Below are 16,115 nucleotides of genomic sequence, written 5' to 3' on the forward strand. Positions count from 1 at the left end.
AATAAAAATAAAAAAATTAATCATTTTTGTTAATATTACTTAATAAATCATTGATTTTTGAGGTAAACTAAACAAACAAAAACTATTGACTCATTAATTGATTGAGATTGCTATGACCATATTAAATAGTATTACTGGCCATCTAATTTACTCCATTAGTTGATTGAGATTGTCATGACTAAAAACACAAAAGTTGATAGAGATTTCCAATTTAGTTCTATATAAATCAACACAAAAGGGGAACAAAGAAAAACTTAAAGCATAGTGAACAAGCAAATTGATAGGCATTGAGAGAGAGGATTGTTATAATGGAAATGGTGTTAATTAAGTTGTCATTTTGGGTTGTATTAGTTTTGGTTCATAAATCTAGATTCAATAGTTGTTTCGAGAATGAGAGGATTGGTCTGTTAGATTTAAAGTCCTTCATAAAAGCAGTTAGTGATTTTCAAGCGAAAAAAGTTCTTGTTTCATGGGTTGATGATAAAATGTCTAATTGTTGTGATTGGGAGAGAGTTCAATGCAACGCCACTACTGGACGTGTCATCAAACTTTCCCTCAATCATACAAGGCAATTCAATCCATATTACCCTCTTGATAGACTTCCAACTCTAAATTTATCTTTGTTTCATCCTTTTAAAGAGTTGAAAAGTCTTAATTTATCTTACAATTACTTTGAAGGTTGGCATGAGAATAAATATATGTATATTATTTAAGTAGTTAGCTTAAAATATATGCTCCAATTAAATTACTTTTGCAATAGTCTAGCAATATATATTTATTTATTTTAAAAACTTTTTTCATAGTTTACATTCAGTATATGGGCCATACAAAAAATTTATGTCATTGTTGACACCCTTAATTAAATTACAAAACATGCTTATTAACTTGTTAAATAATTGTAAAAGTACTGTTTTGATGTATAAAAATAGATTATATAAGCTATGCAGATTATTCTGAGCTATATATGTATGTTGATGCATTAATTTTTTTTTTTTTGGGGATAATGAACAAATATGTTGAGTAAATAATAAATATATTGAGTCGATAATGTATTAACACGACCTTTACAACATACTTCAAGTTTTTGAAACAACTCAAGATCTTGGATCTTAGTGACAGTTGGTTCAATGCCACTCTTTTACCGTACTTGAATAACCTAACTTCACTTACCAATTTGGATCTTCATTGGAATAATATGGGAGAAGGTCTAAAATCGGCCAAACAAGGTATATATGTTTTTTAAGTATTATTCGTTAATTTCTTATTAATTAATCTTAATCTTTTTATATCTTATTTAAAATAATAATAATAATAATAATAAACTCTTTTTATTGGTGTAGGTATAAACTTAGGGGCTTTTTTTTTTTATTTTTTTTTTCTCTAAACACTAAAAACTTAGTAATTATTAGATACATAATGTGTTTCTAAACTAATGACGTTTAAATTTATATTTACTAATATACTCTTATATTAAATATATTAACAATTAATAATATTTCTCAATGAAAGTTGTATAGTTGATGTGTAAAATATTATAGAAAAGAATTTAGGTGATAAAAACAAACGAGAATAATTTTTTTTTCTAATTATGGTGAATTAATAGATTTATAAGAGAAGAATAAAGGAAATAACATTACAATTTGTTCAATTTTGTTTGGGTAAAAATTATTGTTCGAATTTGTAAAGTTTTAACCAGTATATCAAATTGCTATTATCTTTTTATCACTACTCTAAAATCTTTGAGAACATATGGTTAATTTTTTTCTTTCAATTATTGATTCCTATGTATGACTTTTTAACTTCTATTTATCTTTTTTTTTTTTATATATGATTTAGCAAATTTGAAAAACTTGAGAGTATTGGATTTAAGCGGTAATCAAATATATGGATCCCTATCAAGTCTAGGTACCTCTCATGAAGCAATTTTTATTTTTATTTTAATTATTCAAAGTTAAAAATTCTAATTTAAATTGGTGTTCCGAAACTTCACCTTGATATTAGAGGATTTTCCTTGTAGATATTATTAATCATTTTCTTGAGATATGTTTTTAAATAGTTGAATGAATTTATGATATTTGAATTGGGTTCATTTTCCTAAATTCTCTTCCAAGTAATTAAAATTTCGAGTTTGATGGCATATAATCATTTGAAGCAAAGCATCAAACTCCAATTGCATTGCAGCTTTCCATTCCTTATGTTGTAGAGCTACTTCTACTGAGGTTGGTTCTTCTGGACATTCAACGGTAGTATTAAAAGCAAAGGAATCATTACCTGCCTTTGATCTGATAATCATGGAATGTTGATTTGTTGTTTTGGCTGCTGAGGTTGGTATAGGTGGCAACTGAACTTCCAGCTGAATTTCTGGATAGTCTGAAGAATTTGAAACTATATTCAGGCCATCATCTTGCTTTTCTGAAGAATTTATGCCTCTTGGCTCCGCACTTTCATCTCCTTATGAGCTATATGAACTAACTGATATGTTAGATCCACTAGCATTCTGCTTATTTTCATCATGGGCAGTTTTGTTAGATTTTCCCTGCACATCATCAGAAACAAAATTGTTAGAACTTGACATTTTAAACTTCTCTTGATCATTAGAAATCCAAGAGAAAGGTAGTTGCCAAGATGACTGCTGGTTATCAACTTTGAATGATGTTTCAAGTTTCTGATTTGGCCAAGGAAAACCTTCTGCAAAGGGAAATATTCCCTCATCAAATGTAACACTTTTTGAAATGTAAACTCTACCATCTGGACTTAAACAGAGATATCCTTTGTGAGAAGTGTTGTAACCAAGAAAAACACACCGTAAGGTATGAAAATTTAGCTTATTTTTGTTATAAGCCCCAAGAAATGGAAAACATAAGCACCCAAAACACCTTCAGAGAATGAAACTCTGATGGTTTTTAAAATAACACATCAAATGGTGATTTGTAGTTCAAAACTACAGATGGCAGCCTATTTATGAGATAAGTTGCTGTGTGAAAAGCATTCCACCAATATTTCAAGGGAATAAAAGCATTTGCAAGTAAGGTTAACCCTACTTCAGTGATGTGCCGATGTTTTCTTTCCACCTTTCCATTTTGTTGAAGTGTGTGTGGACAAGGATGTCTAAAAATGATGCCAAGTTTGCTTAGATAAGGTAGAAGTGTTCTGAACTATCCTCCCCAATTAGTCTGAATTCTTTTAATTTTGACAAAAAAACTGTCTTTCTACCAAGGTAATAAACTGGACAAAAATGTTGTGTTTCTAACTTCAATTTCAATGGATAAATCCAACTGTATCTGGTGAAGTCATCTACTATCACAAGATAATACCTATATCCTTCCTTTGACGTGATTGGTGTTGGTCCCCATAAATCTACATGTACCAACTCAAAAGGATGCTCTGTAATCTGTATTCAAACCAACAGAAGGAAATGAAATTTGATGTTGTTTTCCATATTGACAAGCTACACAAACTGAACCTTTATTAATATCAGAAACATTACAGGTTACATTCAGTTTTTGTAGCACATTTGACAGTACTTGAATACTTGGGTGCCCTAATTTTTGATGCCATTTTAGTACATCCTTATTTGCACTACTAACTAATGCAGTTGAACCAGAACGTACATCCTTATTGTAAGACTTATTGGAAAACAAACTTTTCTGATAAGATTTCTTATTACATTCTTCTGTCTTCTTTACTTCTTTGGGAACAAAAACTTGATGTAACTGCAGAGAGTGATCTTGAGAAATTAACAGCTGATACAAACCATCTTTGAGAACCCCTTTCAGTAATACTTCCTCTGAGGCTTTATCCTTTATAATGCAATGTTCAACAAAGAATTCAGCAATTACATCATTATCCTTCGTAAACTTGGAAATACTAAGAAGGTTCTTAGTAATCTGTGGCACACACAAGATATTTTGCAAATAAAGAACTTTGTTTGAATTTAAGGTGGGAATAGAAGAAAAACTTGTATGTGAGATATTCAAGAGCTGTCCACTGCCCACTTGTAACTTCTCACCACCTTCATAATTTCTGCTTTTCTCCAATTGACTGAGATCTGGTGTGATGTGACTAGTTGCACCAGAATCGATGTACCATGATGGATCAGAAACAGTGGTTGGCTGAGCAAAATAAGAACACTGTCCAACAATATTATTTGATTGAGTCAGATCAAAATCTGCTTGGCCAATTGTATTTGTTGTATTTCCTTTAAAATTTGTGGTATTCTGAACCATCATGGCCTGTTCTGCTCCTTTGAACTGTGAAACACCATTGCTAGCACCTTGATTTTGAGCTCCTTGATAAGATAGATTGAACCTGTGATAACAATTGATAGCAGTATGCCCAGACTTATTACACACTTTGACAAATTACTCTATTTTTCAAAAAATTTATGTCTCTTCCTCTTCCTCTGCCATAACTATTTGACTCTTGAGTAGATGCAAAAGCCGCAAACATATTATTGTCTTGAGGAGAAACCACATAAGAGCCAGCGTGTCCATATAAACCAGATTGATTGTGGTTGTGATGTCCATATAAACCAGATTGATTGTGAACATCATTCCCTTTGTATGTCAGAGAATTGCTACTGGTGTAATTAACAGGCTCAAAACTTCGTATAATAGAATCTGTTCTCTTCATATTAGACTGAGGAATATTTGCTGACTTAGCTAGATAAGACTGTTCATGCATTCCTCCATAAATTGCACTATGCCTTTCAATCCTCATTTCATGTTTATACAGATAGAACTGTACTTAATGAATCGTCAGATCACTTCTTGATGACAGATTTGCTACAATTACATCATACTCAGGACCAAGTCCATCCAGTATATATGCAATTAGGTCTTCTGTTGAAATATGAACTCCACTAGAATAAAGAGAATCTGAGAACTCCTTCATTTTCAGTACATATTCATTAATCGAAAGTGATTCCTTCTTTGTGGACTGAAGCATGTTTCTTAAATGCATGGTTCTAGCTCTGGATTCTATGACAAAGTGATGGTCAAGAGTTTTCCAGATATCAAAAGCACTTTGGCACTTTGCAACATGCCCAAACATTGACTCAGAAATCGACGCAAACAACCGACCTAGAATTGGTCCATTCTTTTCCACAGAACATAAGCAGAATTTATTCTTTTAGAATTAACACCAAAACTTTCAGAGGTTTCATTAACAAACTGAGATGGACATGACTTTTCTTCAGTCACTAATCCATCTAAATCAAACGACACCAATGCTGGAAATACTTGCGATTTCAGTTCTTTTCAAACAATTTCACAGATATCACTGGCAACGAATTAGGAAAATTGAAATTCGAAGTGAAGTTTGCAGAACTTATACCAAAATTCCATGAAGAATTCATGAAATTTGCACTTTTTTCATTTCCTTTAGAGACGTTGATTTCGGCTTCCATCGCTTTGTCTCCTCCTTTGTTCACTGAAGTGTTGAGATTTGAGGTGTTAATCATGGCGACGTGAGTCTAACTGCTCTGATACCATGTGCAATATTATTACTTTGGTTTTAAAGATATCGAATTTTTTACCTAATATGAAAATTATAAATTTAGTAATTGTTGATTATATTTGTTAAAGATAGAAGTTTTCACCTAATATGGAAGTGCATTTAATACATTTATTATAAAGAATCTACACAACAGATTACAGTATTAATTACGTCAATTAAAAGACAATAATCCAGTATAGTATATTTAATTATTTATATATGGTAATAAATTCAGTAATTATTTATGATATATTAAAGATGGAAGTCTTTAGCTAATATGGAAGTAAATTTAGTACATTTAATTTTGAATTTCTTATATGGCAGTAAATTCAATAATTATTAATTATTTATGTTAAAGATGGAAGTAAATTTAGTAAACTTAATAAATTATTAGATACCAAAGAATCTAAGCCAAATTACGTTCTTAATGGCATTAATATTATAAGGTTGTAATCCTCTAATTCCATCTCAGTTTAACGAGTTGGACTAGACATATTATTGGTCCCAATGGACCAATCGAGCTTTGTCTACATGTATTTAACAAAAATAAATAAAGAGTATATAATTAAGTAATTTAAAACATATAACCTTCCCAAAATAAGCATATTTATTTGTAATCTATGGTAAGGTTGGATTCTAATTGTTTACAATGAGATTGCAATACTGTTTTCATTCGCGTAAATTCTATTTTCTAATATTTTTCGTCTACATTAATAGAAATATCGTCGGAAGAAGACATTTTTCTTATAATACCTACAAGATAAAAACGGTACAGAGTAAAAGACGCACAAAAATTAATTAGATTATGATTCAGGTAATATTAACCTCAAACCCAAAACCCTATAATCCCTTACTGTAACTTATGGTGCGACGTCGCCGGTGAAACATTTCCCAGAAATGCATCTCGGAATTGCGTAGTCTAACGTATAGTATTAGTATTAATGGCACAACATATCAATGCCACTATAAATACTCGTCCCCTTTAGTTTCACCATTGCATCTCAATTACATTCACACCATTAAACTCGTTTCTTCTGAGCTCTATGATGGAGATTCACTCTCTATCTTCTCCAAGTTGTTCATCCTCCTCAGTAACAATTCCAGTGAAAGAAGCAACACAGAATTTGATGAGTTTTGTCATAATCGGATTAGCGATTTACCAGATGCAAACACCCCTACCATTCACATCTCTGTATGAGCTTTCTCTTTCTCTGTCTGAGGTTAACATGCTCCATCAACATACTTGATTTATTTTTATTTTCATTTTATGACAGGGATTAAGATTCTGGTAGATGTGAAGGTATTGGAAGCCAAGTTAATGAAGATGGTAAATTGCATATCAATAAATCTTACTGAGATTTGATTCCAGATTTTCTTAATGAACTAATAGAATGATTAATTATAATGTTTCAGGATTATGCGGAAGATGAAAGTGGATGGGGTAAGATTGCTTTAGACACTGAAATAGAATTAGAGAGAACTCCAGGAACATGAGCATGCGGAATCCTAGTAGTTGGGAGTTTGAAGATGTTAAATGAACACAGAAGCAATCCTTCCCTTCGATCTTCCTGCTTCTTAAGAATTATATTGGCCTCCAATTCTTGCACACACCACCATGTTTTGATTTTTGAATTCAGGCTGAGTAATGTTGATTGTAACAGGATTGAGACTACAAACTTTCCCTGTCTTGGTTACAGTTTAACAGGATAATGAAAATAAACATATGGTGCCTGTTCAGATTATATGCAGAAAATATTTCCCCCATTTACAAGAAATACTGATCATGATCTGGTATTGGAAATTGGAATTGGTGCTGAAATTGGATTCCAGGATCTTATCGTCTCCGGAAAAGTGTCCGTACAAGCGTAACAAGGATTTCCAATTGGTAAAAAATAAATTGAGTATTTTCGAATACAATCACTAAAATATGAAAATATCTTATTAAAGTCAATAAAATAAAAATAATTTTAACAGGTCAATATAAATTTTAATGGGTCAAAATTGTTAATTATTATAAAATATATATTTATTTTAATGATTTCAGTAGGGTCAAGTGTTTCCATATACTTTGGCTACTCCCCGATAAATTATTGAGATCATCAAGTTCTCCTCAAAGGAGGGGATCCAATGCAGCGAGTCCGTCCAAATAATTTTTTTTTTCTTTGTTGTTGTTAACTTATTAAAACTTCCCCTAATTTATAATGTAATGGGCACATGAAAGCGTTATGGGCTTTTGAGTGGGCCATTAACATATTAGGCCCAAAACTATGCTATTGGAGTAGTGGGTCGATAATTGAATGGGTTAATATTACGTGCTACCCACGTGCTCAGGGCATCTCCAACCCACGCCATTTTGGTGTAAGCATGAGTTTTTGCTTCAACCTAACACTAATTGCTGCGCCACATTGGTGTGGAGACCAATTTGGCGTGGCACTGTAGCACCATTAAATTTTTTTTTTTTATTATTTTGTTAAGTTAATTTGATTATTAAATTTTACATCAAAAATTACACCAAATTTGATTATTTGTATTTAATTTAATTTGATTATTATTTATGTTAATATTTATAATAATAAATTCATAATAATGATATAATTTTAAAAAATGATGAAAAATTAAAAACAAAACTTTATTCATTGCAAATATTAAACTACAATAACTCAAAATAAAAATTAACACTAATTTAAAAACACTAAAATTAAATTACTATCAATATGAAATTTTACTTTTGTATTGTTGTTTTTTTTTTTTTTTTTTTTTTTTTTTTTTTTTTGGTATCATTTTATTATTGTAATATTTTTCTATATTAAATGTAATGTTTATTTGATTAAATAAATTCTTAATTTTATTAAATAGTATTATTTTAAAATAATTATTATTTATAAAAATATCATTCCCAATATTTAATTAATATATACAAAAATAATGAGTGAAATAAATTTATTGTTGATTATTACAATAAAAGAAAAGAAAGAGAATTTCTAAGAAATATTCTTTTTAATGTAATATGATGTAATGGGTTGGCGATATAATAGTATTTACACCAAAACTTGCACCAATTTGGTACAATGGGTTGGAGATGGTCTCAGTCATTTTATAATTAAAGTGAGAGCTAAGATGCATCTAGATGAGCTCATAGCCAACCAAACGAAACAAAAAAAAAAAAAAAAAAACCCTTAAAATAGTGAATTGACATTATTTATTTATTTATTTTCTAGAAATGCATAAGTAATTTATTAAAAAATTGTTTCTTTAAATAGTAAATTAATAAATACCATATATTATTGGGTTTGTAAAGTATTTAATAAATCTCGAGGATTAGATGAGGTGCACGTGGTCCGGATACTCCGGTTACCCAAAAAAAAAAAAACATATATCTCTTATTCAAGTTCAAAAAATAAGCTTTAAGCTAATAAGAAATTGAATTTAATGAAGATATGTAGTAGATAGTTAAAAATCTAGAACATAGATTATAGTCTTAATGACATATTAATTAATTAATTATATATCCATATATAAATATAATGTCATTTATTCCTATAAATACTGGGCTCTTCCATGTCATCAAGGCATCAACCACTGTCCACTGCTTATTGCACAATCAAATTTAGTCTTAGTCATGGAGATAAAGTCGCTTTCATTCATTCTCTTGCTCTTGATCCTCTTACTTTCTGGTAAGAATGAACTAATCTTAATCTCACTTTGAAAAGTATTAATCTATGCATCCATTTCAATTGTTGTTTATGCATAACCTTTATATATAATAATTGTTATGCCTAAGGAAACAAAGGGCTGACGTGGGAAGGTCACGTGAAGGGCGACCTGCTCCCGTCAGAGCAGCACGCACACGTCAGACCTGCCAAGTAATGTGGAGCCCACACGCGTCCATTCTCCTGCAACAAATCGTGCGATGTCAGCTTGGAAAAAGGGAAATGGGACATAAAGCCAGATTATATACTGACAATCACACCAAACCACGGATTTAGTGATGATCATACACTTCGGTTCAGTATAAAATAGGGAAGACCCCTTCATTAAGGGGATTCGGCCATTTTACACAAAAAAGGGAAAAAACAGAAATCTCTCTCTCTCTTGTAAACTTTTCTTTGACTTTTTCGTCTGATGTAAGTCAGCTCGCGACCGCGACCTGACACCCACTAATATCAATGCAAATCAGTGGACGTAGGACTTGCAATCTGAGCGTCCGAACCACTTAAAAACTCCCTCTATAGTTGTTTTACTTTTCATATATTCCATTTTCACGTGCCTCGAACAGTCAATTGATATTATACACATAAAAATTCGTTGGTGTAAAAACGAGCATCAACAATAATGATTACAGCTGAAGCTGTTGATGAAGAGTATTCTGCTTCTTCCGCAAACTCTCTAGAGGGATCAAGATGTTATAATAAACACCACCACCACCATCATCATGGTAAGGCTCCTGCCCCCTCTCCACAATCTGCAGAGGGGTCAACTCAGTCTCTTCATGATGATGTGTGTTATAAAGCTCCTGCACCCTCTCCACAATCTCCAGAGGGGTCGACTCAGTCTCTTCATAATGATGTGTGTTATAAAGCTCATGCCCCCTCCGTTGAGCCTCCGGAAGTGAAACTGGAAAGTTTAAATCTGCCTCGTCCATTCAAAAATTAAGATGAAGTGACTAGCTAGTTTTGTAACTCATGGAGCAACATCATTGATACACATCTAATTACTTTTGCTTGTTATGTTAATTGTGGCCTTTTCATAATAACAAACATATATATATATATATATATATATAATATATTATATATATTTAAAAATTATATAATAAAATTTAATATCTATTATATATTATAGATTTCCGGCCTTCGCAATTACTTTTATACACGCTTCGATTAATCTTCAAGTAGACTAGCGCAACAACCTATCACCACGTTTCTTATAAATACCCATTAGTTTTTCTTTTCTTTTCCAGGATTGATGATGAAATTTGAGTTTTATGATAATAGTTGTGAAACACAATCATTTTATTAATTAAAAATAAATAAATAAAGAGACTAATTTATTGATGACATTTCATTTAAAAAGTTGATCCACAGCTGTAGTAAAATGAAATGAAAAATTATTATTGATTAACTGCATGGTGGATATAAAGTTGAAGAATTGATATAATAATCTACATAACAAATGCATCGAAGACGAAGCCTTTCATTTACCGTCTGACATCCTTCACCTACGGAAAGTTCTGCAGAGCCACCTGAAATCCTGAGATCATCAAGTTCTCCTCAAACGAGGGCATCCAATGAAGCGAGTCAGGCCCAGACTCCAAGCATTTCCATTACGGACTGAAACTTAATCTGAGTCTGAGTTACCCTAGCATTATAGATTAATCTGGTAATTACCATAATCGATGTTTAAAACCCGGCCCAGCCTGGCCGGTTTAACCGAGACCCGAGAGCTTCACCAGGTGGAGTTAACAATATCTCTATTCACCCAAAACTTAGAATTTGAGATGATGATCGACAAACAATTAAAGACCAGGATGTTAAGACTTTTGAAGAGAAAGTGTTAATGAATGCAATGATGGCGACGAAGTTGATTTCCGATGAGTGAATCAATCGGAAATCGAAAAAAAAGGCTACAGCAACAGCCGTCTTTTGCCAGCAATTGGTGAGGCTAATGGGGGTCAGGTGAGATGGGTTTTCGTCGAAAGGAAGAGGGAAGTATTTTCGGGGTGGAGGGGGTTATCGACGTCGACGTCAGTGAGATCTGGCCTGAAATGTCGACGTCAACATCAATGAGATATAGCAGATCTTGGATAGATTTTCTAGGGAATAGGCTCAAGAAATGATTGGGATTGCATTTGAGATATTACCACCACCAACCAATCACCAGCCGATTTGCATTTGGAGTATGTTTGCTAAATTTCAAACTTGTAAGCACTTAATATAATTTTCAAGGGTATATTTACTGAATTTTAAAAGTTGTCACCCCTTTTAATCGGCCGATCAAACCGATCAACCCAAACCCAACAACTTTGCTAGGTGTTTGTTATTAAAACATTGCCCAGAATAACTTCAAGATTTTTCTTTCATACTAATTGAAGCCTGATTTTCACATTAAGTTTCTTTCCCTGGGGCAGGCTATTTATTAGAAGTAAATTTGCCAAGAATGACAGATTTTTTAAAGATAATGATAATGAAATTTAATAGAATACAAAATACAACTTGGAAATTGCTTAAACAGGAACAGTAACATTAACATTTGCTATATTAAATTTCATGCAGGCCACTCGATTATTGACCATCTTATTAACATTGCATTGAGAAGACTGCGAAAGCCAGTTGAGTTCGTATGAACAAATTCACCATGCCCAAACAGAGATGTATATTACTGGAATAAAGCTCATACACTATGAACATTCCATTATTTTCAAGTTGCATCATCAGATGTCCAAGTTCATATTGTGATGAAAATCACTCGAAACCAAAAATAAAAGCTGAATCGCTATTGATTATAACTACTATTTCAATCTAATTCATAGCATTGCTGTGCATCAATTGCTAGCAACAGCAAACATCTTAGTAATTTTATTAGTGGTGGGCTGCAACTAATGCCATATGCTCTATCAGATCCAGAAATCGGTTGCTGCAAGAAAAATCGAAGATAAAATTATCACATAATCATAATCACCTCGATATAATCTGTTTCACTGACCAAGTGTGCGAGTAAGAGATGTTTTACCTGTATCCCCACTCATTGTCATACCATGACACAAGCTTCATGAAAGACTACTAACCCAATCCAGCCTGGCATCGAATATACTTGACCTGGAATGAAACAAAGCCATAAGTTCTAAAATGCACCAATAGAGATTAAAAATGAATATATTTTTGTGTTTCAAAAATCATCTTGACACGAAAGCAACTGTCAGTAAGATACATATGGTATGAGATCCTAAAAATGAATTAACAATGCTAGAAATTGAGGAAAGAGAAACAAGTATTACAACATATCTGGAAAATGTTTAGCACAATGCAACAAGAACCCTCTTCCACTGATAATTATTCAATGTACATCTACTAACTTTCTGTATATCACCAATTTCTACAAGTATAGACACACAAGTATAAATAAACACAGATATACCTTGATCACCAACGAAGTCATTAGAGACAACATCCTCATCTGTGTATCCAGAATGCCTTTCAATGGGCCCTCTGATGCATACCTTCATTTGGAGAAAGTAGTAGTAACTCGTAAGCAAAAACAACCAACCCCTCCCCCAAAAAAAGAATAGAAAATATTTGTTTAGAAAATGCAAGTTGTACAAAATAACTGAAAAAACACCATACTTTATCGCTGCTTTGACATCTTGTAAGAAGCACTCTTCTCAAGCCGACAAGTTAAATCCACAACGGAAACATTGGGAGTGTGGACACGGAATGCCATTCCAGTAAGCTTGCCATTGAGGTCTGGAAGAACTTTTCCAACAGCCTGCAGTATAAGTAGCAGCAAATTGTAGCAGCATAATTTCATATTCATTATATCAGCAAGGAAATCCAAATGTTTCATGTCTAACCTTGGCGGCACCAGTTGAACTAGGAATGATGTTTTGTCCAGCTCCACGTCCCCCTCGCCAATCCTTCATTGAAGGACCATCAACAGTTTTTTGTGTAGCTGAACATTGGCAGCCATGATTACATTAGTTACCAAACCCCTAGATTGACATGTGAGCACATCAGAGAGTCAAAGAGAAGGACCTTAGTTGCATGCACAGTTGTCATTAACCTTCGAATACCAAATTCCTCGTGGACCACCTGCAAAATGTGATGGTGATTTCATTACTATGTATAAAAGAGGCACAGCATAACTCAAGTAGCTGATTAAGAATGGGATCAATAAGCTTACAGTGGATTTCTTTTTCTTTTTTTTTTCTAATTTTTTGGCTAATTCTCAAAATTATTACTTGTCAAGAACAACTCGTAAGAGGTGTGCACATGTTTCTAAACTGGTATTAAGTGAACCAACAGAGGGGCCAACTATTATCAGCAAGGCGGAGCAAACTAAATTTATGAAACCCCAAGTCCAAATAATATATTTTCGGAATAAGTATCAATAAGGCTTGAAAATTGAGGATCAAATGCAATCAAACCTTGGCAAGAGGGGCAAGACAATTGGTAGTGCAGCTGGCATTAGAAACAATATCCATGCTTGGCTTGTAAGTCTTCTCATTTACTCCAATCACAAACATAGGTGCATCAGCTGATGGAGCAGATATTACCACTTTCTTTGACACCACCTAGATAGCACAAAGTCAAGAAAAGTTTTGAGTTATATCTGTCCATAAATGTATGAGAGGTAAAAAGATAGCAATGAACTAAAAAAAAAATAGTGTCAAAAAACTCGGAACTAACCTTTATGTGAGCTGAAGCCTTGTCAATTGTTGTAAGACCCAGAAGATTCAACAACATACTCAGCCCCATAATCGCCCCAAGGGATCTCAGCGGGTCCCTAGGTAGAGAGTTAAACGTTAGACCTTAAGTAGAATCAATTACTTATGTTTGCAATAAAACCACGCCAGTATATAAATCTTTTTGATCTCTGAGGCCCTACCTTTTGCTGAAAATTTTAATCTGCTTCCCATTTATTTCCAAAGTGGATTCATCCAAACCTTGAGGGTTCCCTTAAAAACTCCATGAGTGGAATCATACTTAAACATGTAAGCCTGCAAGAGAAGAGGAAAAAAAAAGTGAACAACAACACATCTTTCCATAATTGAAGAAGTCTAACAATCATACCATGGTAAATATGGACTTGAGAGATGAGCAATCATTTGTCAGGGAAGAAAAAGTTATACTACCAAAACATATCATGAAGCCAAAAAAGACTCAACCAAACACTTCTATATTACCACAGAAACTTTCAATAAAAAATTGCACAGAAAATAACTATGAATCTTATTTAATAGTTAAACATCCATCAACCAAGAGAACTTAAACAATAAAAGTGCGACAACGCGCAACTAATTGTACATCCTTACCATGTACTTGGCATCAACAAAGGGATCATTTACTGCTACCACGTCAATATCATCCCTCGAGGTTGCTACTCTCAAAACCAGTCTTCCAATGCGACCAAAACCTGCAAAGTTCAGCAACAAATGAGTTATCATTCACAATTCTTAACTAAAAGCCCTTATCTGAAATGAATAAGAATAATGCAATCGTAAATATTGAGATTTCATTAGTATTCAACGCTAGAGAGATGAGCAACTAATGAACTCTTCATTACAGCATAACAAATTTCAGTCTAACAAATACGCCATAAAAACTCAAATACCATCGTTAAAACACATCAACACAAGCTCCTAAACCTTTTGTAGCTCTGTAATATTGGTTAGAGATGAACACAACTCTTCAGCTACTTTCGCAAGGCTAATCCCTTCAAAGTCAAAATAAGCAAAACAAAGCATAGTCCAATCAGAGTAAAACATACCATTGATTCCAATCTTTGTGCTCCCACTGCTCAAGTTTCTAACAAAACAAAACAGATCAGCACACTATTAAACTAGTTTCCAAGATTATGAATCACTAAATGAAATCCTTTTATTCTTACTTGGAACCGTGGGTGGAACTCTGTAGCAGTGGCTTTGTGGGTTGAATACTCTTGGCAACATATCTCCTGCATAATTAACACAAAAGAGTCCCACTATTAACAACAAAACAAGAACGAAACAAACAAACGCATCACCGAATTTATTACTAGGTCACTCAACTGTAAAGAAGAAGACCGCTCGCGACCGAAGAACCAAAAATGCTGGAGTGTTGAGATTAACCCAACACATGAACCCTGAGAAAATTGCATTATTAAATTATTATTAGAATAAGAAGCAAACTTTTAAAACAGCTTCTTAATTTAAAAAAATAAACAATAAATAAAAAGATCATCCAAAATCAATACTTAAAACAACATAACACGATTAAAAAGAAAAAGAAAATGATTCGACACTTTTCCGGTGACATTACTGAAATTGAAAACAGAACTGTTATGAAACAAACTGGCCGTACAACGTTGTCCGTACCGGTTATGTACATAGAAGCCAGTTACCTAAACTCAGATCAGCTTAATATATAAATATATTTCCAAATATATTAAATGTAATAAACTTCAATTTTTTAATTCCATAAGCACCAAATAAATAAATAAATAAAAGAAGCAACTGAGATTCCAAGCTCAGTTCAGTCAACAACAACCAAACGGAGTTCTAAAAAACAAGGCAAAAACAGAGGACGCGATCGGACCTTGAGACGATCGGAGGAGGAGAGGAGAAGTCGGCGGCGCGTGAAAGAGAAACGGTGGGCGTAGATCAAGGAGAGAAGAGAAAGCCATTTGTGAAAACAACAGTGCCACTTTTCCCGAGGCTTCTCTTTTTAACAAGCAGAAACCCTAGTAAAGAGGAACAGAAAAGAAAGGAGAGGGCTGGCTTTTCAGTTTGAGAGGAGGCAGGCAGGCAGTGGCCGAAATACGAAATGAAGTGTTTTTAAAAGCAAAAGAAAACAATTGTTTATTCTCAGTTTTGGGTTAAGGTAGCGCGGTTTTTTTAAAACAGAAATTGAATAACTGAGCGGAGT

The 16,115-nt window shown here is 33.1% G+C and overlaps 1 pseudogene; it reads right to left on the reverse strand.

Annotated features, from left to right (window-relative positions):
* Positions 1 to 12,074: 12,074 nt before the first annotated feature.
* Positions 12,075 to 15,873, reverse strand: LOC116122839 (annotated as a pseudogene).
* Between the last annotated feature and the right edge of the window lie 242 nt (positions 15,874 to 16,115).

This window comes from Pistacia vera, unplaced genomic scaffold (assembly GCF_008641045.1).
Source record: "Pistacia vera cultivar Batoury unplaced genomic scaffold, PisVer_v2 Contig138, whole genome shotgun sequence".
NCBI classification, from domain to species: domain Eukaryota; kingdom Viridiplantae; phylum Streptophyta; class Magnoliopsida; order Sapindales; family Anacardiaceae; genus Pistacia; species Pistacia vera.